Raw genomic sequence first — 25351 nt, 5'->3', positions numbered from 1 at the left:
TTCTTTAAGTCTGTGCCCCTGAAGTTATACAAAACTGGTTGTAGTCACACTGACACTGTGCCTCTTCAAATTGTGTTCAAGAGGATGACAAAACCTATTTCTTACAGAATGGTTATCTTCAAAATACCTTTAAAAAGTTAACTTATGAAAAGCACTGAATCACATCCAAGTAAATAAACCTGTCCTCCTTATTCTTCTTAATGGTCCCAGCTTGAGATCAGCCAACATGGTTTGGGGGATTGTCAGGAATTCATGGTTGCCAGCTTAATTGGAGAGTTCTGTATTATTGTTGGCTTTCAATAGCCATAAAGACATGTTGACCTAAGGTGGCCATAATAGGGCAGCTTTCTACCAGCTCAGTCATTGTAGAAATTAACGTGTCAAGAAAGATTTAGTAACCCATGTTTTTTTTTTCTAAGCCCTAGTTTTCAGAGGCACACACTGCTCTGTTTTTGTTTCAGGCACTTGCACAGTCAATCAAAAAGAATAACAATCATTCATGAAGTACCCCAGGCACTCCTTTATTATCATAACCCTATAAAATAAGTGTGATGATTCTATTTTATAGGGGAGGAGACAGAGACTAAGGAAGTTGAATAACTTTACCCAAAATCATGCAGTTATTTCATGGAAGATGCAAAATTCAAACCCAGGCTCAATGATTCCAGAACTAAAACCTTTCATTTGAATCTGTATTTACTCTTTTTGAGAGAGTAACTCTCAGATGATATTGTTGGAGTCAGTTGTCAAATAAATTTGGGAAACTCCAAAGGCTATGTCCCCTTTTTCAAGATTCACAATGTTTATTAACCTAGTAATGGCTTCAGACCTTGTGAAGACTTTTCTATATAAATTTGTTACATTTGTTTAACTCTGTATTTCTTATTTTTTTTTTTTCTTTTAACCTCTAGAATCTCTAAAACCCCTCCTCCTTTTACATAATAACTATTAACAATCTGCAAAACATACTTTGGAAAATGTTGCATCGAATTATTCCAGTCCTGATGTTGATATAGTAGGCATTTGAAATGAATTGAGAAATAGTCTAATGTAAAAAGAAAGAAGAAAGGAAGGAAAGAAGGAGAGAGAGAAAGAGAGAGAGGGAGGGAGGGAAAGAGGGAAACAGGAAGGAAAGGATAAAGGAAAGCAGGGAGGGAGGGAGGGAGAAAAGGAGGAAGGAAGGAAATGATATAACTTAATAATTGAAAGACAAGAAATAGGAAGGATACATTATGGCCAAAAACATTCTGGCAAATCATTCATGCATTTGGAAGCATCCTAAGTTCAATGGAGTATTGACTATGTCAATATTTTGCAAAAATTTAAAAAAGGTCTCGGCAAGCCGCCACAGCATCTTTCAGCATGTTTTGAGTACTTGATGGAAGGATGCAAAGATTTAGAAGGCACCTATCAGGGCATGATACATTAGAAAATAAAAGAAAAAGATATGAATAATATTGACAGCATAGAGAAGATGGCAAGTGCCCCAGACATGTAGAAGAAATGGGCCCCAGGAATTCAGAGTAGACTTATTTGACCCAGACTAGGATTTCAGCTTCTTCAAACTGCTGCCTAGAGCTAAACTGTCAAGGTTCAATCTTTTTTTTTTTTTTTTTTTTCAATCACTTAGCTTCATTTGTCAGGAGCATGTAGCTGAGGCCTGTGTATTTCAGATTCTGCATGCTTAACTTCACAGATGACCACCTGTTTCTGAGGACCATTCACATGATTTAGGAAGTTGGATGGCAAACAATGACCTTCCTCATAAGTATTTGGGGAAATGCTATCTAAATCTTGGACTATCTGTTAGGCAGTGCATCTCTGGTTTGGAAGATGAAAGTTGCAATTTGTCAGGAGACCTAAGCAGGATGTTGAACCTGCTCTCTGACCTCAGGGTACAGTGATGGGCTCATATCAATCTGGGAGCCTTCCTCAGTATTGGACTTATGACATCATTTTTTTTTTTTTTTTATTGTGATTTGGGTGAAAGTTTACAGAGAAAATTCACTTTCTGTCCAGCAGTTCACATACACTTTGTCTCATGACATTGACCACAGTGCAACAGCTCCCCTCCCACATCCTCCCAAGAGTTACCTCTTCCCTGTGTCCATCCCTCTGTGCACTCCTGCCCCATGAGCTGTCTCCCTGTGCACAAACAGCCCTTCTTTCTCCCATGATTGTTCTCTCCAAGGAATGTATCTACTTCAGGTAAATGTTCAACTCATATGCCTGTCTATTGTTTGACTAGAAGCCACAGGTGTGGGTTCCATTCCAGACTTGAAGAGCAGCTAGGGGCCATAGTCTCTGGTTCCACCAGGCTCTATCAGACTAGGAAACCTGGTCCCCCTTTTTTTTTTCCAAATGATTTTGAGTTTTGTTCCACATTGTTCTCCCTCTCTATCCAGAATCTCCTACATAGATCCCCCTGCAAGTGGTTGACAGTGGTAGGCGGGCACCATAGTCATATAGGCTGTGGATCACAGTGTACCAGTTACTAGGGCTAATTGTTTCAGTGAATCTTTGGTTTTCTTCATTCTTCTTTTCTTTGGACAAAGAGAGACCCATTGTTGCATCTAGATGGCTGCTTGCAATGTTTTATGATCTCAGTCGCTACTTGCCAAAGTAGTAGGTAGAAGAATGTTTTGTGTAGTATGTTATGCTCAGGGTTCAATCTTGAGCTCCATCACTCCTTAGTTGTGGATTCTTAGGCAAGTTACTTAACCCATCTATGCCTCAGTTTCCTTATCTATAAAACAGAAGTAGTAAGAGAACCCACCTCATTAGCATTGTTGTAAAGAATGAAGTACTAAGAACAATCCTAGACACAGCATGGGTTCTAACTGTCAGTTACTATATATTAAATGCTTATTTTGGAAGGAACTGGTGACAAAACAAAGATGTGAGAAACAGAAAAACCCTAGGGATGCCAGGAAAGACCAAGATGCACAAAGGTAGGAGTGGGCCTGAGGAACTGGTCTTACATGTTGATCCTGGGCTGTATGGAGAAGAGAATGGAGGCTGGGAGGAATACAAGATTTGAGTGGCTGGAGAGTACCATGTCATTCTAGAATTGGGAATTATAGAGCATAGAAGATAACCAGGAAAGTTAAATATTCCAAGATTATGGCTAGAACTGTGAGCAGGTAGACCTGGAAGTAAAATGGAGGGCAATAGAACATAAGGAAACATCATACTTAAAATAGTTCAGTGTGATAGTTGGAGCTGTGTGTCAACTTGGCTGGACCACAATTCTGTGTGGTTTAAGCAATTGTGATGTGGATTGCTCCAATAATGGATCAGATGTATATGTTTTGAGCAGTCAATCCGTTGAAAGTGGGTTTCCCTAGGGGTGTGGCTTGCTTCCAGTGTATTTATGGACATCCTGGGAAAAGAGACACTCTTCTGTGCATTGTGATTCTGTTGTGCTGCTTACAACTGTCTGTGAGTGAACAATCCACCATTTGGCCTGGAGATCTTGTATTAGTCATTCTTTGGAGTCAACAGCCAGTATACTGCCTGCCAACCTTGAGCTCCTCAGCTCCTGCAGCTGCATGAGTCAGGAAAAGCCTCCAGCTTGATGTTTGATCCAAGAACTTTGGACTTGCCAGCTTCTATAAGTGTGTGAGCCATTTTCCTAAGATACATTTCTCTTTCTATACATATATAAGCTTTACAGGTTTTGTTTCTCTAGAGAACCCAGTCTAACACATTTGATACCGAGAGCGGGGTTTCGTTTTCCTTGGATCCACAATCAACACCCATGGAAGCTGCAGCCAAGAAATTAGATGATGTATTGCACTGGGCAAGTCTGCTGCAAAAGAATTCTTTTAAGTGTTATAGAGAAAAAGATATCACTTTGAAGACTAAGTTATGCCTAACCCAAGTCAAGGTATTTTCAACTGCCTCATATGCATATGATAGCTGGGCAAGGAATAAGGAAGACTGAAGAAGAGTTGATGTATTTGAATTGTAGTGCTGGTAAAGAATATTGAAAACACTATGGACTGACAGAAGAAAGAACAAATCTATCCTGGAGGAAGTGCAGCCAGAATGCTCCTTAAAAGTGATAATGGCCAGACGTCATCTCCTCTACTTTGGTCAGGTTATCAGAATGGACCAGTTCCTGGAGAAATATATCATTCTTGGTAAAGTAGAGGGTGAGTGTAAAATGGAAAAACCCTCAACTAGATGGATTGACAGAGTGGCTGCAACAATGGGCTCAAGCATAGCAGAGATTGTGAGAACGGTGCAGGACCGGGCAGTGTTTTGTTCTTATAATAGAATCACTATGTGTTGCAGCCAACTTGATGATACCTAAGAACAATACATTAGATTTTTCACCTTTGCTCTGACCCCAGGTAAGTATGTAAGTATTTAGAAAGATGGACAAGGAACCTAGAAATAAAAAGCCATTGTCAAAGAGTATAATCTTGGAAGAGAAGCCAAGGAAATCTTCTAAGGATTGGAGGATTGGTCTTGATTTCATTTCAAAAAATGAGAAATATGTACAGCCAAATTGAAATTCTGTTTATATCTCTGTTGATGGGGGATGATTTATCACTATTTGCCCCACAGATGTGTTTGGAAATTGCCAACCAATTAAAATGCACAAAGTTACCAAAGTTGATTAGTCATCTTCCCAAAAATGTATACTGAATGTGTTGTAAATGAGCTTGCTTTAAAAGGTTCAGTGAAGTATACAGATTCCAGTTACTGGTAGTGACCTAAAATACGGCAACACAAATGCCACAGCTGAGTGTGGTTTTTACCCTTTACTTTTAGCTCTTGATGTGGCTCACTGAAAACTATAATCAAAATGCCTGGTTGAGTTATGATTGCCCGACTGTCTTTGCTAACATGGAAGCAAGAGAAGAGAAAGGACAGATCAGGAGAAGACAATGGTGGGGTAAGGGGGAGAGCCTGCTATGGATGAGAGAGAAGATTCACTGGTTTCTGGGCTCCTCATCATATTTAACCCAATCATTGCCATCAAGTCAATTCCAACTCATAGCAAACCTGTAGGGACAGGATGGAACTGCCCCATAGGTTTTCTAAGGTTCTAAATCCTTATGTAGACCACTACATCTTTCTTTCACTGAACACCTGGTAGGTTCAAATTGCTCACCTTTTAGGTAGCAACTGAGCATTTTAACCACTGCCTCATCAGGGCTCTTTCTTAATCATAATTACTGGTGGGTAAATCCCTGGAGTTTCTTGATGATGTGTTTCATAAAAATTGAGGGTAGTCTCTAATAATATATAGTTCACATTGTAATTGCATTCCATTTTAAAATATCTCCACTTGAGCAATGTTACCAAACCTTACAACATAAAATTTATAATTGCAAGAGAAATTTGACTCTTTTTCATATGGGCTCATATATCCAGAGAACAAACTAAGGAGAAATTCATCCCTGGAGATTTTAAAATAAATTACCAGAGAAAACTGAAACAGAATTCTGAAAGTAAGGTGGTAGAATACTGTAAAAAATGATATTTAAAGAAGTTACTTAAAAAAATATGTAACTGGAGCACAAAAAGCAATGCCTTCAACTGTTAATTCCTTTAAGTCAGTGTCTCAACTGATTGTCATAAGTGGGGAGAGATGGTGCTGCTGGCATCTAACAGGTAGAAGCCAGATAATGCTGCTCAACATCCTACAAAGCACAATATAACCCTCACAGCAAAGAACTATCCAGCCCAAAATGTCAATTGAGCCAAAGATGAGGATCTTTGCTTTAAATTAAATACATACACACACTCACACCTGATGCATATGTTCATACTATTCTGTTGGGCTTATTCCTGACAGTATGATTGTTGCCTCATAGCATATGAGGACCTTCAAAATGTGGAGCAAAATTCAAAAACACAAAAATGACCAGAATTACTGGTCGGATCGAGACTGGTGGAACCTTCAAGACTATGGACTCACTTCTATGGATTGGCTCTCAGCCCCAAAGTAAAAAGACCTACATGCAGAAAACCTACTCCAGAGTGATGGACCTACTACTCTAGGGAGATACGCCCCTTAGAGCAATCAGCAATCAGCCATGAGACCCCAGAGGGGCAGCATTCACATAAAGGGAAAGCTGGACAGGCAGGAATGCATAGTTAAGAAGGGCACAGGGAGAAGGCACTCACAGGGAGGGGAGGGGAGGAGAGTTTTTTGTGGTTGGAGATGGTAATCAGGGCCATGAAATCAAATGTGTATGAATTGTTGAATGCAAATCAAATTTGCTTTGTAAATTTGCACCCAAAGCACAATTTAAAAAAAAAAAAAAAAAAAAAAAGGAAGGTTTTGGGGAAACTGCTGGATAAAATTTCAGATTCTCATTGGATTGTTATTTTCTGGAGCCATAGAGGCTAGATGAACCCCTCAAACGGTTGGCTTGAGAAATTTTTAAACCTTAAGTTTAAACCAAAAATATCCCCTAATGTCTTCTTAAAACTGAACAGTAGTTTAGCTTAACTATTAAAGAATGTCTGCCATAAGCAGTGTACTCTTTTAAGATTTGTCTGAGATCAAATTGACAACAGCAACTTGAAAGATTAGATAAGAAACACAGGAGGTAGTGAATTTATGTTAGTGGAGGAGGAACAAATTGGAAAAGGAGAAGGAGAAAAGTGGCACAACTTGAAGAATGTAATCAATGTCATCAAATTGCATTTGTATAAATTGTTGAATTGGTTCATGTTTTGTATATATTTTCAACCACAAAATTAAAATAAATTATTTTAAAAATTAAACAGGATTTATCCAAGTTTTTTTTTTTTTACAGCACCAAGCAACATAATACTACACAGAATTTGCATAAAACACCAATATACAGATTATTAATTTACTATATGGTGGATAGAGTCCATGGATATTACAAATTATTAATATACTCACCTGGTAACCAGAAAAGTTGAAGTTCAAATTCACGTAGAGGTGCCTTGGAAGAAAGGCCTGGCAATCTGCTTCTGAAAAATCAGCCATTAAAAACCTTGTAGAGCACAGTTCTACCTTAACACACATGGGGCCACAATGAGTTGGAGTCAACTTAATGCTAACTGCTGGTAGATAATCGTAGACACATACGTAATCACAAACAAGGCCAAGATATAAAATACTGCCAACAATCTGGAACCCCATTCTCTGTCCCCAGTGCTCCTTGTCAGTTATGACCCCTTCCCTCTCCCTTACTCTCCTACCATGATACCAAGATTTTCCTTATAAATCACCTCCTAACTCTTCACTCCTCAATACTTTAGCTTTTCCTGTTTTAGAATTTCGTACGCATGGGATCATATAGTATGTATTCTTATTTATCTGTTTTTCTTTATTCACCATTATTGTGGTGAGTTCCATCTAAACTTTTCCATGCAGCACTGATGTATTCATTTTTATTGTTGTGTGGTATTCTGTTATATAATCATGATTCATTCAATCTATTCTGTTGTTGATGGGTATTTGAGTTGTAAATAATGTTGCTGTGAGCATTCATGTATATATATATAAAATACATACACAAACACACACCTGATGCATGTGTGTATATGGTACTGTTGGGTTTATTCCTGAGAGTGGAACTGTTGGCTCACAGCATATGAGGATCTTCAATTTTAGTAGACAATGGTTAGTTATTTTCATTAGTGGTTGTCCAAATGTACAATTTCCCATGTAGTACTTGAGAGAACCAGTTGTTCCACATGTTTTCCAACACGTGGTATTATCGGTCAGTCTTTTAAATCTTTGCCATTCTGGTAGGTATGTAGTGGTGTAATATTGAGATTTTATTTCCATTTTCTTGATTACTAAGAAGGGTGAATATGTTTTTATATGTTTATTGGCCATTTAAACATCTTCTTTTTTGAAGTGTACCTTCAAGTAGGTCCCTTGCCCATCTTTCTATTGGATTGACTTTTTCTTAATGATTTGTTGTTGTTGTTATGGGCTGTCAAGCCTGACCCGACTCATAGCAACCCCTCCTTGGGTTTCCAAGGTGGTATCTCTACAGAAGTAGATTGCCCAACCTTCCTTCCAAGGAGTGGCTGGTGGGTTTGAGCAGCCAGCCTTCTGGTTAGCAGTTAAGTGCCTTAGGCACTACGCTACAAGAGCTCCTAGTCTGGTCATGAGTTCTTTGTTGACTATTAAACTGTACATATTTTCTCTATATCTATGCCTTGCCTGTTCACTCTCATAACTGTCCTCAATGCACAGTTGTTAATTGTAATATGGTCCACCAAATGTACACATCTTTTATATCCTATTTAAGACATTTTTCCTACCTTGTAATCATATAGACTCACTTTTTTATTTTACAGCTCTTTTATTAATTTACATTTCATTTTAGGATTTATAATCCCCTTAGAGATGTTTTTGACATACGGTATGATATAGAAGTCTTTTTTTTTTTTCCTTGTTGGGATTATAATCAATGTCACAAAACAAAATGTGTATCAACTGTTGAATGAGAAATGAATCTACTCTGTAAAATTTCACCCAAATCAGAATAAAAAGTTAAAAAAGCTTATAATTTTATTAAAAACGATACTAAAATGAGTTATTTAAGAAAAATGTTTCCATAAAATTTAAAATTAAAAAGAAAAAAAGCCACCCCCTTTTTTTTGATTTGTTCGTTTGTTCATTTAATGCAGTCTCAGCAAATGTATATTAAAATAATTGTCCTTTCCTCACTGCTTTGCAGTGATATGATTGTCATAAATCAAATGTCCACAAATATATTGGTCTCTTTTTTAGCCTTTTATTCTGTTTCAGGTATATATATGTCAATTCTTGAGCTAATACCACATTGTCTTAATGACCATAGCTTTATAATGATCTTAATGTCTGTAGAGCAAGCCCTGCCACCTTCTTCTTCAAGAATGTCTCAGCTCTTCTTGATCTTTCTATGTCCATTTGAACTTTTAAATCAGCTTTAATTTTTTCTCTCTTTCATTCATTTTCTCCTGGCTCTCTGTCCCTCTTTCTACTCCCCAACCCCCCCCCCCAACACACACAATTTTAAAGATTTTTAGTGCATTGTATTGAGTCAATAGATTTTCTACTTTTTTTTTTATTATTTTTTTCAATCTATAACTTGGCTTGGTCTCTCTCTCCATTTACAAAGGTCTTTTTAGATTTGGGGAGCTCTGGTGGTGTAGTACCTAAGGCTTTGACTGCTAACCACTCCTCAGAAAGAAGGCTGGGCAATCTACTTCCCTAGAGATACTGCCTTGGAAACTCAAGGAGGGGTCGCTATGAGCCACAATCGACTTGATGGCAGTGAGTTTGGTTTGATTTGGTTTTTAGATTTGTGCCAATAATGTTTTATAGTTTGCTGCAGAAAGGTCTGAGATTACACAGAGGATGGAACTTTCAAATCATACATTAATCCCAGGTCTTACTCAAAACCAAACATTACTTCTAAAGGTACAGACTATTGCAAATTAGGCAATTATTCTTTCTTTTGAGAAATGACGGCATAATGCCTAAGGCATTTGGCTGCTAGCCAGAAGCCTGGCAATTCAAACCCACAAGCCACTCCTCAGGAGGAAGACTGGGCAATCTATTTCCGTAGTGATCCACCTCAGAAACCCAAAGAGGGGTCGCTATGAGTGGAATTTGATTCGATGGCAATGAGTTTTTTTATTTTTTTGGAAGACCACCAACATAGCTCCCCAAAGATTCTTCCCCTTCTGTATTGAAGGATGTTCTAGTTCACAGATAACATGTGATGTTTAAGCAATGCATGTGAACATTCTTACAGAAAGGGAACCATTTTACAAAAAATTCGGTTTTACACTCAATAAATTACACACCTTATGTGATGTTCTCAGCCAGTCATGCCCTCAAAAAGCCATATATTCCAGATTCATTTGCAATAGTTAAGTAATACAGAAAGCGTTTTATAGATAAGGGCCCTAATTTATCTTTGTGTTATTAAATACCATTAATGGGTTTACCAGGAGGTCTGTTTACTGGCATATTTATCCTAGGAGGTCTGTTTATTAGCATATTTACACCAGGAGGTCTGTTTATTAGCATATTTACACCAGAAGATCTGTTTGCTAGCATATTTACAAGGGGATTTGACCATGGCCATTCCTTTTTTTCCAGACATCCTAGAAAAGAGAGAATTGTTGACAGGCCTGCCAATTCACATTTTCATTCCCAACTTTTGACATATCTTTTGTTACATGTATTTCTAACTATTTGATGGTATTGATTCTATTTTAAATAGTATATTCTTTAAATATTATTTTCTGTTCATTGCTGTTATTTAGAAATTCAATGTATTTTTTATATTGACATCTTTTCTAATCTTAAGAATCTCACTTATTAATTCTAATAATTTATCTGTGGATTATTTGGTTTTTCTACTACCTGCTCATTTAATTTGCTGTAATGAGAGCTTTTTGTTTTCTTACTTTTCAATTCTTACAGTTTTTTTTTCTTCTTGTCTTATTTCACTGTCTAGGGCCTCCAAGATAATATTGAATAGAAGTAGTGATAGCAGAGAGCCTTGCCTTGTTCCTGATTGCGAAGGGACATATATATACCCATGTTTCACTTTTAAGTATGAAATTTGTTATTAATATTTTTGACCTGTATCTTTATCAGATTAAGAACATTCCGTTCTATTATTAGTTTGCTAAAAGTTTGTATAGTGAATAGGTAGTACATTTTATCAAATGGTTTTATTTATTTATTTTGGCACCTATTGAAATTGTTGCATATTTTTTCACTTATTTTATAAGTCCCAAATTACACCAAAAGATTTTTGGATATTAAAATAAATTTACATTTATGGATAAATCCAACTATTAGATCATTTTTATGTATAAAAAGGATATATATCATGCTATTCTGTCCTTTTTATATATTGTTGGATTTAAATTGTTAATATTTTGATTATCATTTGTGCATCCATATACATTAAATTGATCTGTAATTTTTCTTTTTTGTGCCATGTGTTATGAGGTTATGGCAGCTTCATAAAATGAGTTGGGTAGTATTCATTCTATTTTAAAATTTATGGAAGAATTTGTGTAATATTGGTATTATTTCTTCTTTCAGTGTTTGATAGAATTCATTGGTGAATCCTCCTGGAATTCCTCAACTCTTTTTCCAAGCTTCTCAAACTCAAATGACTTTGGGGGTAAGTAGAAAAACATCAAAATATAAAGGAGCAGGAAATAAAGTAAAAAAAGGAAAATTTAAAAAATGATGATTGCTGTAGCTAAATGGGAAATACTTCAGCGTACTCAAGTGCAAACAAACACATGTACACATGATCCTAGAAGGATGGATGGATACTTGCTGTGGGGTTCAATCTAGCAGTCAACATTTTTTTAATCCCTGTTTTAAGTTCTCAGACCTGCTACTCACAATACAGTGAGTGCTATAGAAAATTGGGCTATCAACAACCTCTTACATGCTATTAATAGCCTTAATCTTAAATAATTTGTTTTTACCTGTCTCCACATAGCATAATCCAACCTGTTCCCAAACCTGGAAATTTCCAAAGGAGTTCCATTCTAAGTGGTTCACTGGAGATTGAGACTTATCTGGATGGGATTTTCTAAGGTTTCATTCTCTTTTTATGACTTCCTGAGAGGATATAACCAAAGCTGCTGCTCTTATCAGCCCTCTCAGGAGTCTTTTTAGCTATGTCTTTAAGACATGCCTTCTCGATTGCTTTCAATAAACCAAGTTTAGGGCCGCCGCCTCGTAGCAGAGACATGTTTATTTGTTCAGGGTTATTTTGCCATTAAAAATGGCTTTACAAAATGGGTTTTACTCAGTAGCTAAAGCACACAGAATGGGTTTTACTCAGGTAAAACATATGGAAGGGCAGTAGTAGAATTCTCATCTTCTATACAGAATACCTGTTGGCCTAGTGCTGAATGCATTTGATTGCTAACAAGAAGGCTGGTGGTTCAAACCCACCAGCCACTCCTGGGAAGGAAGGTTGAGTAATCTACTTCCGTAAGTAATACTGCCTCGGAAACTCAAGGAGGGGTCGCTATGAGTCAAAATCAACTCCCTGGCAATGAGTTTGTTTGTTTGGTTGTTTGTTTCCTATATGGAAGACCCAGTTCAATTCCCAGCCAAGGCACCACATGTTGTTGTTATATGCCGTTGAGTGGGACCTGACTCATAGAGACCCCTCTTTGGGTTTCTGAGGCAGTATAACTATGGAAGTAGATTGCCCAACCTTCCTTCCGAGGAATAGCTTGTGGGTTTGAACCGCCAACCTTCTGGTTAGCAGTGCCTTAGTCAAGTGTCTTAGGCACTATGCTACCAGAGCTCCTAAGCATCATATACACAATCATAATCCATCTGCAGTAGAGGCTTGCCCTTTGATGCTGAACAGGTTTCAGTGGAAATTCTAGCCTAAGGCAAATTGAGAACAAAGGCATAGTGATCTATTTCTGAAAATCAGTCAGTGAACACAAAAGTTTGTATAGTGAATAGGTAGTACATTTTATCAAATGGTTTTATTTATTTTGGCACCTATTGAAATTGTTGCATATTTTTTCACTTATTTTATAAGTGAAATATGGATCACAATTCTTGATCCCTAACCAACCATGGGGATGGTGCAGGACTGGGTAGCACTGTGTTTCATTGTGCCTGAGCCCCATGATTCAGGGGCCAAATAGATGGCAATTAACAGTAATAATTACAGAACACATAGGGGAAAATTACTGAGTAGAGAATAGACTATTTAACTCACAATCATTATTTGCTGACCACTTAAACATTTTCCTTTCTGTAAAACTTTCACTCCAAAATATTCTCACTGATTATTTCCACATTTGTGATTTTAAATTGCACCAATCCTCCAGATGCAATTCAAACTCTACTTTTCTGTATGAAGCCTTTCTAGACCTTCCACTCATGCTCTCTTCTGACCATGTTGTTGTGGTTGTTATGTGCCCTTGAGTCGAACCCGACTCATAGCGACCCCTCCTTGGGTTTCCCAGGCGATATCACTATGGAAGTAGATTGCCCAACCTTCCTTCCAAGGAGTGGCTGCTCCTGACCATAATGTCATAGAATTCATAGTTCTGTCTGTACTGTTGAGATATACTTCATTCTTTTTAACATTTTATTGTGCTTTAGGTGAACGTTTACGTAGCAAATTAGTTTCCCTCCCTTCTTTGGTAGCCAGTTGTTGTTATGTGCCGTAGAGTTGGACCCAACTCATAGCGACCCCTCCTTGGGTTTCCGAGGCAGTATCACTACGGAAGTAGATTGCCCCATCTTCCTTCCGAGGAGTGGCTGGTGGGTTTGAACTGCCAGCTTTCTGGTTAGCAGTCAAGTGCCTTAGGCACTATGCTACCAGAGCTCCTTTGGTAGCCAGTAGTCCATACAAAAATCGTTCTATGACATTAGCTGCAATCCCTGCAATGTGTTAGCATTCTCTCTATTTCATCCCTGGGTTTCCCATTTCCATTTGTCTAGTTTTCCTGTTCCTTCTTTCATCTCATCTTTAATTTTGGGCAAATGATGCCCTTTTATTCTCATATAGTTGATTTTTCTAAGAAGCACATTCTTCATGGGTATTGTTATTTGTTTTATATGTTTGCCTATTATTTGAGTGAATGGTGGCCTCCAGGAGTGTCTTCATTTTCACATGAGAAGGTTGTCCCAGGGCAATAGTCTCAGGGGTTTTCCACTAGTCTCTTTCAGACCAGTAAGTCTGATGCTTTTTTTTTTTTTTTGAATTTTGTTCTGCATTTTTTTATTCCTTTTCACAGGACCTTTTATTGTGATCTTTCTTAGAATGGTCAGTTGTAGACATGTACTATCTAGATCTTCTGATCTTACATTGGAGAAGACTGAGGTTCATGTGGTCCATTAGTCCTTTGGATTAATTGCTTCCTCGAATCTTCTTTTTCTTTATTTTCCTTTGCTCCAAGTGGAAAGAGACACTCACAAGCTTTTAAGACCCCAGTCACTATTCAACATCCTAGGATGCAGAACATTATGAACTGTGTCGTTTTGCCAGCTAGCCTAGCTGTCTCCCAAAACTATTGTCTCCAGCCTTCATATCTAGTGCTTCAGTCTTGATGTCCAGCAGTTTCTCTAACTGTGCCCCTTCTGTGCTCTGTTATAGATATGAGTATATGTGCAGCACTTACAAATATATGTGTAGAAATATCCACTACAACTATATATGTATGCAATTGTACTGCTGTACGACTTCCTTCATTCATTTAGCATTCATATTTACCTATGTATCTACTCACAAGTTATTGTTAGCTATTATTGCTGATGTCAGATTGTATGTTGTAGCATTTATCATAGGTATCTTTATTCTTGCGTACCTCTCAGGGTCTTCCTTTGCCTGAGTCATGTTGTGCTGATTTTCCCATATTGTGTATTGCCTTTCCCTCCACCAGAATGAATCTTGTCTACTATCTAGTTAGTGCTTCCCCTTCACTCCTCCTCCCCTGCCTGGTAGCCATCAATGAATGTTTCCTTCTGTGTGTAAACCTTTTCCTGACTTTTTACATAGTAATATCATATAATATTTGGCCCTTTGTGTTTGACTTATTTCACTCAGCGTTATGTTCTCCAGATTCATCCATCTTCTGAGATGTTTTGTGCATTCATCATTATTCTTTATTGCACAGTATTCCATCTTGCGTATATATCACAGTTTGCTTATCCATTCATCCATTTACAGACACATAAGTTGTTTCCATCTTTTTGCTAGTATGAATAATGTCATGATGAACATGGATGTGCATATGAGTATTCATGTCACAGCTCTTGTTTCTCTAGGATACACATCTAGGAGTGTGATTGCTTGATCATATGGTATTTGTATTTCCAGCTTTTAAAGGAAGTATCATACCTTTTTCCATAGTGTTTCTACCATTTTGCTGTCCCATCAGCAATGTACTCTTCACACTTCTGACACAGCCTATACCAAAGAGCAAGTCAATGGTAGATCTAGCTAGAACCCAGCCCTTTTTGACTAAGCCCAGTAGTCTTTTCAGTTCATTGTTCTATCTTGATGATACCGTAAGTCCAAGGGTAAACAACTTGGCCTAAGGAGTTAGTTAGGGCTGCTGCACAGTGAGGACTGGGGAAAGAGACATTCTGGAGTTTGTGCAGAAGGATTATGCTTTATGCTTTTATGATATAAAGAGAGAATCAGAGAGTAAAGAGACTTTTCATTTTTCAAACCTAAGGAATGTCTTTTCTTGCTTGCCTTGGGGAAGAAAGAGTTCATCATTTCCTCACCAGCAACAAAATTACAGGATCCAAATGGAACCAATGATTTCCCAAATTGAAGATAATCCTTTACATTTTGATAAGCACCTGGTCTTTAGCTTCAGAAGTCTGTCCTTACCCTCTTATTAAGTTTTTAATAAAATCACATTATACTGATATCTGGGATTGTTTGACTCCACATGGTAAGCTCGGTTCTGCAGATTTTCCTTTAACAATCATGTCAGTGAGTGAAAAGGAAATAGGGACAGCCTGTAGGTGTGCTGATACATCCACATAAATGGTAGTAATCAAGACTTAATCAAAAATGTCTATGACAAGGGTTTTAAAGAGCCTATTCATGAATTGGAATCTTTCTTCACAGAACTCTCTTATCAAATGCTGTAGGAGGTCTTAAGGAGATGATATTTATGGCTCATTAATAAAGATTGCTTTCTAAAATCATGTCTCTTACATAATCATGAAGACAAGGGAATTTTTAAAGGCACTATATCATTGAAAAACATCATTGATATTTCTAATCAGCAGTGATTCCATTCTTAACTGAGATTTTATATCTGAATACTTCCTGCATGCATATTGTCTGTGGAAATACATTTTGGATTGGTAATAAATGTTACTAGTTATTGAGTTTTCATCCTACAGCTTGATTTGATACGATCCTCTGTCTTTTATATATGGCCTTGATTGGCATTTTGAAAACTCATGTTGGGAGATAGCAAAAGAAATTGTCTGACATACCACCTGAGGGGATAATGTGAAGAAAGTGCAGACAGTGGATGAAACAGTCACTCTGGCAATTATGGGATGTGAGAAAAAGATGCTTAGATGCTTTTTCCCTGTGTTTGAGAGCAGTGAGAGAAACTTCTGTTTTCTGCATTTTTTTTTTTTTTTTACCAAAATCTGATCCAGGAAACTCTCAAAAATCTATTCCTCAGTTTGTAAAATTGTAACATTAAAAATCTTTAGAAATATTTCCAGAGCTGATGAGTTTCTGAGAAGAATAATCCCAATAGTATAATCATTAATCACTTGGAATATTCTCCATATATATAATCATTGTCTTAGTTATCTTGTGCTGCTATAATAAAAATACCACAAATGAGTGGCTTGATATATCAAACAGAAATTTATTTTAGAAGACTAGAAGTCTGAATTCAGGGTGCCAGCTCTAGGAGAATGCTTTCTCTCTCTCTGTCAGCTCTGCAGCAAGTCCTTGATCCTTGGCCATTTAATGTGGTGTGGCATCCATCTTCCCCCATCTCTGCTTTCTGGCTCCCTTGTTTAATCTGCTCTTTTTATATCTCAAAAGAGATTGATTTAAGACAAAACCTGTACTAATCTTGTCTCATTAACATAACAAAGACAGTTCATTTCCAAATGGGATTATAACCACAGGTGTGGTGGTGTTCTATGCCACTGAATCCACTCATAGCAGCTCCATGTGACAAAGTAGTACTGTCCCATGGTTTCCGAGGCTAAAATCCTTACAGGAGTAGACTACTAGGTCTTTTTCTCCTGTGGAGCTGCTGGGTAAGTTCAAATTGCCATTCAGTTAGCAGCCTCTGAGCATTTAACTGTTGTGCCACCAGGGCTCTAACCATAGTTATAGGAGTTGGGATTTACAACACATATTCTTGAGGACACAATTCAATCCATAACATTCACTGCTCTTGACAATTTACCATCAGGCTGTCAATGACTCCATTTACCTTTTCCAATTCCCATTGTTCCTACTACTGCTGCTGCCACTCTATGGCCATTACTAGCTAACATCACCAGGTACCAATGTGTTTCACATGCATTATCTCTTTATCTCACAATGCATGAGATAGGTATTTTACACTGCTTTTATCTGTGATGAATCAAGATTTAGTAATATTAAGTAACCTGAGTGATATAACCCAGTTTTTCAAGTTTCACTACCAGAATTAGAACAAAGGCACTCAGATTTCAAAACCCAAGGTTTTCAGTCACTAAGACATTCTACTTATAACCTGTCATGGGGTTGAAAACCAAGTGGTCAAGTGTATTTGAATAGCATTTAAAAGCAAAGTATAAACTCTGTATTATGTTAAAGAAATTCTCCTGAAAGCAATGTTGCCAAGCTTTAGAGCAGTGGTTTCCAACCAATGTTTCAAAAGCACATTATTAGATCTCTGAGACTCATAACGAGCTCTGGTGACATAGTGATTAAAGCATTCAACTGCTAACCAGAAGGCCTGTGGTTTGAACCCACCAGCCGCTTCTCAGGAGAAGGATGAAGCAATAAGCTTCCTTAAAAATTTAGAGCTTTGGAAACCCTCCTGAGCAGTTCCTTTGTCCTAGAGGGTCGCTGTGAGTTGGAATCGACTTGATGATGGTGGGATTTTTGTTTTTGTTTTATGAGACTATATGCAAAATAACTTATAACTTATAACACACAACCTACTGTTTTTCAGATATATGTATTTTACAATATGACTTGATATAAAAATGCTAATGACTTTATAGCTTTATTTACTAGTAGAGGGAGGGGCAGTATAGCAGTGGGGCTAAGAGCACAGATTCTGGAGGCAGGTTGCCTGGGTTCAGATCCCAGCTGTCATTCCAACTGGGTGGTATTAGTTAAGTTGCCTAATTTCTCTGTGTCTCAATTTCCTCATGTGTAAATGGACTTTAACAGTAATACCTACCCAAAAGGTTTTTGTGAAGATTTTATCCCACAAGGTTGCTATGTGTGGAAACTGACTTGATAAGCAGTGGGTTTGGTTTTTATTTTGGTTATAGCAAGTGTTACATGTTTCCTTGGGTGGCAAATGCAAAATACGTAACAAACTATCATTAGGAAGTCTACAAGTATTTACAGGCGAACCAGCACTCTAGAGCAGATGGATTGAATCAGCTCATTTGGTTCCCTAAGTGACACTATTTGCATCCTTCCAGGTTATCACTTGCATTCTGAATAGTTCATAATTCTGGGTAAATATCCTGTGGAAAAGTGCGATGCTATGCTACAGTGTGTTAGGGATTCACATGTAGGCACTTGTACTCAGGTGCTGAATCAAAGCTTAATAAAAGGTACCAATTCTGGAGATTAAAATGCAACGTAAGAGTGACATGATAGATATAATCTAAATACAATGGATAAAGAAATATGTTTTTCTTTTTTTCACTATTTTATGTTTAGAGAAATGGACCATTATTTTCATTTTATTTTTGCTTCATTAACTCAGTTTATATAATTTACTTCTTCCCTGCCCATACTCACATGTAAGAAGATAATTCTTTCATCAAATGGATTTTGAACTCAGACTTTACATTAATTGTTATTTTTCTTCTCAAATGGAAACTGGTCTATGCTTTGAATGCTGTTTGATAAGTCCCTGTATTTGTATTCATAGATTCTGCTGCAGTCTACTAAACGTCACTTCTTGGCAGCCTTGGGTAATTGCAGATGAAAAGACTGAGAGAGTAATTTTTCCCTACCGAGAAGTGAGAAAAGATACTGCTAAAGCTGGGTAGAAGGATCCCATCCCAGGCAAATAAGGAAATAATTAAAGGCAGGAGAAACAATTTGCTACATCACATCTCATGCAAATTAGAAGGCCCTAGGATTCTCTAAGCTTCACTTACTCACACACACACACACAGAGCAGCCCACATTTGGAGCAGAAAATATCAAGGCAGTAGCTTGTTCAGACGTCAGCATCTGACAGTTTGAGGACAGAAGAACCTTTATGGTACAAGGCTCACTTGGGTAAATTGAAAGTCCTATGGGATTTGTTTACAGAGCTTGAACAATAAGTGGGAATTCTTTGAGGTGATGCAAAGAAAATGCTAAAAATTTCCTATTTGCATTTTCTCTCACACAGAAGGCCGGTACACTCATTTTTAAGGCCGGAATGGAAAGTAAAAAAAAAAAAAACATGTGTCTGACATGCATTCTAAAAGAATGTCCTGATCGTTGTTTATTTGGCACCAAAGAAGACACTATCAACACCTCCTTTTTCCCTTCTGTTGTTCTGTACCATATGTTTCATGATTGCCTGGATGTGTACTCAGCAACCAAAGAACATTTCTATTCCCACTAGGCCAAAAAGAGGGGAGACTACATCCAAATCATTTATTCAAAATTTTACCAAAAAAAAAAAAAAACCCTGTTTCTTTAGAAGAGTGATTTTCAAAATTTGTTGTTGTTAGATGCCATCAGGTTGTCTCCAACTCCTAGCAACCCTATGTACAACAGAACAAAACACTGCCTGGTCCTGTGCCAGCCTCACAGTATTTGCTATCCTGAGCCCATCGTTGCAGCCAATGTGTCAATTCATCTCGTTGAAGACCTTCCCCTTTTCAGTGACCCTCCACTTTACCAAGGATATCCTTCTGCAGGGAATGGTCCCATCAAACAACATGAAGTAGGTGAGATGAAGTCTGGCCATCTCACTTCCGAAGAGCATTCCAGCTGCACTTCTTCCAGGACAGATTTGTCAGTTCCTTTAACAGTCCATGGTACTTTCAATATTCTTTGTCAACATCGCAACTCAAAAACAACAACTCTTATTTGGTCTTCCTTATTCATTGTTCCACTCTCACATGCATGTGAGGCAATTGAAAATACCATAGCTTGGGTTAGGCACACTTTAGTTTTCAAAGAGACATCTTTGCTCTTCAGCACTTGAAAGAGGTAGTTTGAAGCAGATTTGCCCAGTTCACTACATCATCAGATGTCTTGACTGCTGCTTCCATGGGTGCTGATTGTGGAACCAAGTAATAAGAAATCTTTGACAACTTTAATCTTTTCTCCATTTATTGTGATGCTGCTTATTGATCCAGTTGTGAAGATTTTCATTTTCTTTGTGTTGAGATGTAGTCTATACTGCTGACTGTAGTCTTTAATCTTCATCAATAAGTGCTTCAAATCATCCTCACTTTCAGTAAGCAAAATTGTGTCATCTGCATATCCCAAGTTGTCGATGAAACTTCCTCCAGTCCTCATGTCATCATGTTCTTTCTCATATAGTCCAGTTTCTCAGATTATTTGCTCAGCATACAGATTGAATAAGTGTAGTGAAAGGATATAACCCTAACACACTCCCTTCCTCATGCAGTATCCCCTTGTTCTGTTTGAATGACAGCCACCTGGTCTATGTACAGGTTCCTCATGAGCACAGTTAAGTGTTCTGAAATTCTCATTCTTCTCAATGTTATCCATAATTTGTTAGGATCCACACAATTGAATGTTTTTGCATAGTCAATAAAACACAAGTAAACATCTTTCTGGTATTCTTTGCTTTCATCCAAGATCCATCTGACATCAGCAATGATATTCCTCTTTCCATGTCCTCATCTGAACCCAGCTTGCATTTCTGGAAGTTCTCTGTCAACATACTGCTGCAACAATTTTTGAATTATCTTCAGCAACATTTTACTTGCATGTGATATTAATAATATTGTTCAATAATTTCCACATTCTGTGAGATTACCTTTCTTTGGAATGGGTACAAATATAGATTTCTTCCAGTCATTTGGCCAGGTAGCTGTCTTCCAAATTTCTTGGCATAGCTGAGTGAGTGCCTCCAGCATGGCATCAGTTTGTGGAAACATCTCAATGGATATTCCATCAATTCCTGAAGCCTTGTTCTTCACCAATTCCTTCAGTGCAGCTTTGACTTCTTCCTTCAATACCATTGGTTCTTGATCGCATGCAACCTTCTGAATTGGATGAATATCAATCAATTCTTTTTGGTACATTGACTCTGTGTATTCCTTTCATCTTTTTTTGATGTTTCCTGCATCATTCTATATTTTGCCCATAGCATCTTTCAATATTGCAACTCGAGGCTTAAATTTTTTCCTCAGTTCTTTCAGCTTGAGAAATGCCAAGTGTGTTCTCCCTTTTTGGTTTTCTAACTCTAGGTCTTTGCATATTTCATTACAATAATTGACTTTGTCTCTTTGAAATCTTCTGTTCAGCTCTTTTATCTTGTTAGTTCTTCCATTTGCTTTAGCTACTTTCCATTCAAGAGCAAGTTTCAGAGTCTCTTCTGACATCCATTTCGGTCTTTTATTCCTTTCCTGTCTTTTTAATGACCTTTTGGTTTCTTCATGGGTGATGTTCTTGATGTCATCCCACAATTCCTCTGGTTTTTGGTCATTGGCTTCAATGCATCTAATCTGTTCTTTAGCTGGTCCCTAAATTCAGGAGGGATATAATCAAGGTCATACTTTGGCTTTCATTGATTTGTTTTAATTGTCTTCAGTTCAACTTGAACTTGCATATGAGCAGTTGATGGTCTGTTCCACAGTCAGCTTCTGGCCTTGTTTTAGCTGAAGACATTGAGCTTCTCTATCGCCTCTTGCCACATATGTAGTCGATGTGATTCCGGTGTACTCCATCTGGCAAAGTCCATGTGTATAACCACAATTGATGTTGTTGAAAAAAGGTATTTGCAATGAATAAGTCATTGGTCTTGCAAAATTCTATCATGCGAGCTCCACATTATTTCTATCACCAAGGCCATATTTTCCAACTATTGGTGATTCTTCTTTGTTTCTAACTTTTGCATTCCAATCACCAGTGATAACACATCTTGGTTGCATGTTTGGTCAATTTCAGACTGCAGAAGTTGGTAGAAATCTTCAATTTCCTCATCTTTGGTTTTGGTGGTTGGTGTGTAAATTTTAATAATAGTATTAACTGGCCTTCCATGTAGGCATATGGATACTATCCTATCACTGACAGCATTGTACTTCAGGATAGATCCTGAAACATTCTTTGTGATGATGCATGCCATGCCATTCCTCTTCAATTTGTCATTCCCAGCAAAGTGTTTGCTTGGTTGGTATGTGCTGTCTAGTAGGCCCTGACTCATAGTGACCCTTCCTTTGGTTCTCAAAGAAGTATCACTACAGAAGTAGATTGCCCACCCTTCCTTCCAAGGAGTGGCTGGTGGGTTTGAACCACCAGGCTTCTGGTTAGCAGTCAAGTGCCTTAGGTACTATGTTGTCAGAGCTCGTAGTAGATCATATGATTATCTGATTCAAAGTGGCCAAAAACAGTCCATTTCAACTAACTAATGCCCAGGATACCAATCTTTATGCATTTCACTTCATTTTTGACAACTTTCAATTTTCTTAGATTCATATTTCATAAGGGAGCTCTGGTGGCATAATGCCTAATTCATTTGACTGCTAACCAGAAGGCTGGTGGTTCAAACCCACCAGCCACTGCTTGGAAGGAAGCCTGGGCAATCTTTGTCTGTAGAGATACCACCTCAGAAACCCAAGAAGGCATTGTTATGAGTCAGGACTGACTCAGTGGCAGTGAGTTTGTTTTTTTTTAGTTTAAACTTTGTATGTTCCACGTTCCAATTATTAATGGATGTTTGCAGCTGTTTCTTCTTCTTTTGAGTTATGCCACATCAGCAAATGGTGGTCCCAAAAGCTTTACTCCATCCACATCATTGAAATCAGCTCTACTCTGAGGAGGCAGCTCTTCCCCAGTCTTATTTTGAGTGCTTTCCACCCTGAGAAGTTCATCTTTTGGCACTGTTTCAGACAATGAGGACTATTCATAAAGTTTTCCAGTAATATATGAGACAGTGTTTCACTGCTATTTATAAGGTTTTCACTTGCCAATGAAGTGAGAAGTGGATGGCCTCTTCCTTCTTCTGAGTCTGTCTTAGTCTGGAAGCTCCACTGAAATCTGTCCACTATGGGTGACCCTGGTGGTATTTGAAATACTGGTGGCATAGCCTCCAGCCTCACAGCAACACGTGAACCACCACAGTACAACAAACTGACAGATGAGTGTCAAAATTTAGTGTGCATTTATCAGCTGGAGGTGCAAAACACCAGCAGCAGATGGGCTTCATTCCCTAGAGTTTCTGACTCTAGGGATGGAATGGGACTTCACAATTTGCATTTCTAACAAATTCCCAAGTAATACTGATGGCTGTGGAACCATACTTTGAGAACTGCTGATTTAGAACTTCATGCTAAGGGGCCAGTTGGCTCTGAATTTTTCTGTGCTTTGGAATCTCCTGGTGAATGTTTAAAACTGCTGTTGCCTTGGTTCACTCCCATATATTCTGACTTAACAGGTAAGGAGTGTAATCTGGGCATTGGACTTTCATAAAGCTCCTCAAATGATTCTAATGTGCATCAAAGTTTGACAACTAATATATTAGGCTATATTAGAGTATGGGAGTAATTGGTCATTCATCAGGAGAATTCTCACCTTCTATGTGGGAGTCACGGGGTTGATTCCTGGCTGATACACCTCATGCACAGTCACCTTTTGTTTGTCATGGAGGCTTGTGTGTTGTTGTGATGTTTCAGCAGAATTTCCAAGCTAAGACAGACTAGGAAGATCTACTCTCCCCCCTTAAAATAAAGCAGCCATTGAAAACCATATAGATCAGAATTGTCAATCCACAACTGATGATGGGGATGGGGATGGTGAAAGACTGGACAGCATATTGTTCTGTTGTGCATGCTGTGAGTTGAGGGCTGACTTCATGGCAGCTAACAGCAACAATATATTAGGCTATACCTCTCTCGACTTAGCTTTGTGCCTAACATATACCAAAATCCTGATGGAAAATTTGAAATGTCCTTGTTCTTTTATCCTTTTATTTCCCCTAGCTGGAATCCAAAGATTGAATCAGTACAACATTTGAATTCTTCACCTCTACATCCACATTGAACAACTATGTTGGTATAGGAGTTAAGGCTTTTGGCTACTAATCAGAAGGTAAGTGGTTGAAATCCATCAGCCATTCTACAGAAGAAAGATGAGGCAGTCTACTTTCATAAAGTTTTACAGCCTTGGAAACCCAACAGGGGTTGCTACGAGTCAGGAACAACTCAATGGCTGCAGGTTTGGGGTTTTAGTGTAATCACATATACTGATTCACTGGTGCCACTACAAACTTACTGACATATATCAGCTAGGCCCTCATATATTTCTAATTACAATTATATGAGTCCTGTTTAATTCACTTATTGCCATACCCACTTTTTTGCACATAGGTTTTATTTCTTGGTCTCTCATTCTTTTTAATAATTGTTTTCAAATCTTCTCAACATTCTAAAGTATATCTTTGATTTTTAACCTGAGAGATTTCACCTCCCCAGAATGCATTTAGCAATTTAAAAAAAAAAAATTCACTGCTGTTGAGTCAGACCCCTCCTTGGGTTTCTGAGACGGTATCACTATGGAAGTAGATTGCCCAACTTTCCTTCCAAGGAGTGGCTGGGGGGTTTGAACTACCAGCTTTCTGGTTAGCAGTCAAATGCCTTAGGCACTACGCCAATTGGAGACATTTTGCTTATCATGATTAAGGTGTGGCTGCTGCTGTCCTCTAGTGGGTAGAGGTCTACAATGCACAGGACATCCCCTAACAACAAAGAATTATCTAGTTCAAAATGTCAATAGTGCTATGGTAGTTTCACACAACCTTCCTCTAACTCTCAGCAGACAGCCATCACTTCAGTTTCATAAGGAAATCAGAGCTCTCTACATCTCCATCTTCCTACTCACATATCCAAATGTGTTCTTAGCTGCTTGGTTTAGTTTCTGTAGGAAAGTGAGCTCTCAATTGAAAAGATAATCCCTTTCCAATTCTTAATCTGTTCCATGCTTTCTGCAATCTAAAGAATTTTTCAAAATGAGTACTTATTGCTTCAACATTTATTCTTTTATTCACTTGGCAGATATTTATTATCTGCTCTGTGTCAGGTTCTGGTGGCACTGTGGTTAAGGCATGGGGGTGCTAACCAAAAGGTGGGCAATTCAAACCTATCAGCTTCTCCAGTGGAGGGAAATGAGGCAATCTACTTCTATAAAGATTTATAGCCTTGAAAACCCAATGGGAGTCACTATGAGTCAGAATTAACTCAATGGCAGTGGGTTTGTGTGTCAGGTACACCATCTGTTAGTTTGTTGTACTAGTAGCTTGTTGTGATACTGGAAGCTATGACAACAGTATTTCAAATACCAACAGGGTGACCCATGGTGGACAGGTTTCAGTAGAGCTTCCAGACTAAGGCACACTGAGAAGAAAGGCCTGGTGACCTAATTCTGAGAATTAGCCAATGAGAACCTTATGGATCATAACAGAACAATAT

The sequence above is a fragment of the Orycteropus afer genome, unplaced genomic scaffold (assembly GCF_000298275.1).
Source record: "Orycteropus afer afer isolate SDZICR_OR568_19922 unplaced genomic scaffold, OryAfe1.0 scaffold00147, whole genome shotgun sequence".
In the NCBI taxonomy this organism is placed as follows: domain Eukaryota; kingdom Metazoa; phylum Chordata; class Mammalia; order Tubulidentata; family Orycteropodidae; genus Orycteropus; species Orycteropus afer.
This window is presented reverse-complemented; position numbering follows the sequence as displayed.